General features: G+C 46.6%; 1 protein-coding gene across 1 annotated transcript in view; it reads right to left on the reverse strand.

Moving 5' to 3' along the window:
- AMZ2 (archaelysin family metallopeptidase 2) overlaps positions 1 to 4,190 on the reverse strand; it is a 28,395-nt gene that overhangs the window by 16,642 nt on the left and 7,563 nt on the right. The gene's annotated exons all lie outside the window — the stretch shown is intronic.

Raw genomic sequence — 4,190 nt, forward strand, 5'->3', positions numbered from 1 at the left:
TCCTGCTGATTTAGGTAGCTGGGGAGTTTTTCAGTTAAGGAAAAAAAATCTTTCAGCAACCTCAACATGGAGCAGGAACTGCTCCATTCAGGATAGCTTGTCACTGACATTTGTACATGGAGGCTCTTTTACACTGATTTATCACCAGTTTAGGATAACATGCAGCAACATTTTCCATAAAAACAATTTAAAAAAAATAGGGGAGATGAAGACTTCACTGCATCCTGCAGGGTAACCAGCAGGACGATTTATTGGCGAAATCCCTGGTGGGGGAGAGGCTGAGCAGAACAAAGGTCTGGAAGCACGAGTAGGGTGTGAAGAGAGAAAGGGAACACAAGAATGCAATCCACAGAAAGATGCAGTCTCAAGGAAAAAGAACTTGCTTTCCTTTGGCTGGAAATTCAGGGTGGATTTCCCCTTCCAGATGCAACATTCGTGCTGAAGCTTGATTTGTGGAGGACTAGATTAATATTTTAGCTTCCTGATTTTAAAACATCCTGATGGTCTGGCCGTGCTGCCCACTGGACAGTGACTCGCACCAAAAAAAATCACCACCCACCATGGAAGATCCTGCTCGGGCAGCCTCAGACCGAGGTAGCTGGGTCAGGAGAGCGCAGCAGAGAGCTGTGCGGTGCAGAGATCTCAGGACAGAAGCAGGGGGATCCGTAGGTCAAGACCTACATATGTCACCGCACACAGAGACTGGAAAATTTGCACAGAACCTGCACATGGCTGCATCCACCTCCACCCCGAAATCACCGCCTCTCCCCTGGATAAACAACAAATTCACACTTTTTTTGCATCAATAGCACTCAGTCCTTTAAAGAGCTTCACATCCATCACACAGAGTGTTCAGTGCTATGAGGACACAGCAAACATGTTGGACCCAAGTAACTTGGGACTTGATTACTTTGGCACCCCTGGGTCCGAGTCCATGAGCAGTTCTTCCCCTCTGCTCAGCATACAGGGCATGTGAATACTGGGACAAATCCTGCACAGTTACAACTGTACAGCCACGTTGCAGGGCCATAACTGAGACAAGATGGATCTACCTGCTGCTCTTTGGTGCACAAGGTTGTGCTGAAACTCTCTGCCTCTTCCTCCCAAACACACATTGCTTGGTGTCTTTAGGGGAGGGGGCAAAATCTACTCAATTCGCACATACAAATGAAAAAGGAAACTCCCTCTTCATTCTGTGCCAGACTTTACGAACACCAGATATGATGTAACAGGGACGTCACTGCGGAAATCATGATCTGAGGTTCTTCTGAAAGATCCTTAACGATAGCTCTTTTCTAACGTTGATTCGCACAGAAATAGTCTTCTCTTTTTTCACACTTGTGGAGGGAGAGAACGAAAGGGGCAGGAAACACAAAAGGAAATGGCTCTATTCTGTCAAATTCTTAGTCAGTAGATAGAGAAAGCTTTCGAGCTTGGTTTAATGCTTGTGCAGCTAGTTTGAAGTGCTAGGACAACACCCCAAGATCTGGACCCTTTTCAACCCTTTTCCATACAGAAAGGGTAAAAAGCAAACCAACCCAAACTGTTGGGCTATCTGACAGACAGACTTCCCCATTGTGGCAGCACTGCTGATCCCACCTTCTAATTATGGAAGTACTTGCTGACATAAAGGCCTGACAGGGTGAGTCACTGGAGAGTGACTGCACAAACTTGGGGCCATCCCACAAACAACATTAGGGTGGCACACGTTCAATGCACAAACAGTAAGTCATTGTCCTCCGTCAGGGCAATGCTGGGAAGCAGCTTTTAAAGCGAGTCATCCTAAAACACATGCCACCCAAAGTCATTTTTCTACTACTGCTTCCTCTTGTGGATACTGCATACAGAAGGTTTTCTTTTACATAAGCTGGCTGCCTCCCAAACTGCAGCCCTATAAGAAAGGCCACACAGTACAGAGTCTAACACGGGCAAAACACCCACAAGGCTTGGCCTTGCCCTGTCCTGGGTGGGGAGCTGAGAGCAGAAGCACGCAGCTGGAAGTGGCGAACATGGCAGCGTTCAGCATCACACTGACGAGCCTCTAGCTCCAGGCCAGAGAGGAGAACAGAGTCCACCATGCTGGGGAAGAAGGAACAAGTGAGTTTTGGAGACTCGTGTTTGTTTCTGAGGCTGCTGAATAGGACACCAGAGTTTCTCATGGCCCTTAGCTCTTTCACTAAATCAAACATGCGGGTGCTAGCAAACCTCCCCATACAGAATCACACTAAATCACAGCAGGACCACATTACAGCCACGGCCTGTGGGTGCTGATGATTGTTTTTCCTCCTGCTCTACAATCTACAAAACGTTCGGTGTCTGCCCATGCCTTGATCCCTTTACTACGCCTGCTCGCTTGCCTTTACCCACAGCCTCTGCTTGCGACAGTAGAGCTTTGCTTACCTCGGATCACCCAACTGCAGGATCAGGTCCTCAATAAGATTTAATCAAAACAGCTTCATTTCCTCCCAAAAGCAAAACACTTGGCAGGACCATGTATTACTGTGTGAGTGGGCGGGAAGCATTTCTTTTGCCTCCCGTTTGGTGCACTTGTTTCTTCTGGATGTTTTGATTCCTTATCTTGAATCTTCTGCATCTTGTTTGCTGACCTCAAGTGTAAGGATTCTCTCTCCAATTCTGCCACTGGCGTCTGCTTGCCAGAGGGTGGGGCAGCTAATGTGCTCACAGCTGCTCTCGGTAGAGCCAGGGTACCCTGATCGCACACAGCACAGAGGGCAAGAAAACTGCTTGCCATGGAGGTTACCCTGCAGATAAGTTCTTCATGCACTCAGCATGCCCACATGGGGCGGGAAGGGAGAAGAAAAGAGGGCAGAATCAAAACCTCTCTTACACACATTAGGCACAGAAACATTAAAAGCAGAGTCATATATAACCAAGGAGCCATAAAGGACTGATCTCTGTTATTCTGAACCCTGCCTGATCATGTAATTGGTATTCAGGATTAGCATAAAAACAGCTTGTGGGGGAGGAAGGAGAAAGCAGAGCAGCACAGCAGAGGCCAGCCTGAAGACGGCAGATGTTCTTACAAGGCTCCAGAAGTTGTTCATTCAGGTCGCTGGCATGGGTGGTGGACACTGCTCCCAGAGAGTGGATAAACGGCTCTCTGTCCAGTTTGATGCACTGACCAGCATGACATGCACTTTAGAAAGCCCTCCACCCCAGCCTCCGGATACCCTTGTTGCATATTAATGCATTTTAAAAAAGGAGCAGGATGCACAAACTTATGACACTAGTCCTACTGTCACACCACAGGAAGGTGAAAAAAGTGCCCCAAGTCTAAATTAGGCTATTTACTTGCGCTAGCGTTAGCACATTTCTCGCCAGCATCAGCAACCTGTGCTAGCAGACGGATCTAAAGGTGTTTGCAACAAGGATGCATAGGAGTCAGGAACACAAATCATCCTGTAGACCTGGGCTCTGTCCACTGGACCACCTTATAATGGGCAAACCCATGGCATTATTTGTAACACACTGGTTTCAAAGGAAAAATAAATCGGGGCTTCTAAGCTTTTATTGCTTTAAAACAAGATGCCAGGGACAAAAGGACAGGCCTTCACAACCACTCGCAAAAAGTACTGTAAGATCCAATGGCCACATAGCCCTAACAAGACAAGTTTGAGTTCTTCAAAGACCCCATGAAATGAACTGTGCACTTCAACTCTTGAACTGTAAACTCTTGCTTCTCCCCCAAAGGGCCGATGGTGCTAAGATGTGAACTTGTTTTTATAGAAATGCAAGGGGAGGGGGGAAAAAAAGCAAACCACTACACAAACATGTACACCCATATCTGCATCTTTGCAATACGCTCATCACTGCAGTATCGAGGACTGGATGTTTCTAATGCTTACCCAACCTGTCCAGACTGTTAAAGGTAGACCATCAGCTTTAATTATTTAAAATGATTGAAGTGCAAAGGCTAAAGCACACATCCTCCCATTTTCTTCTCTCCTCCCATCTGGTGGTTTTCCTGGCTCATGTTTATCAAGCACTTTACAGGACAAATACACAAAGCACTAGCAGAGACTGACACAAAGAAAAATACGTTTCCCCATTAAATTCTGCAGCCATGTAGAAAAATTGGTGCTACACGTGGCTTTAGAAAACATGCTTTTTCCAGGTACATGTGACTTGTTAGGCTGCTGAGCCTAAATATATTGAGGGAGAAAGGGAAA

Source organism: Alligator sinensis, unplaced genomic scaffold (genome assembly GCF_000455745.1).
Source record: "Alligator sinensis unplaced genomic scaffold, ASM45574v1 scaffold282_2, whole genome shotgun sequence".
NCBI classification, from domain to species: Eukaryota; Metazoa; Chordata; order Crocodylia; family Alligatoridae; genus Alligator; species Alligator sinensis.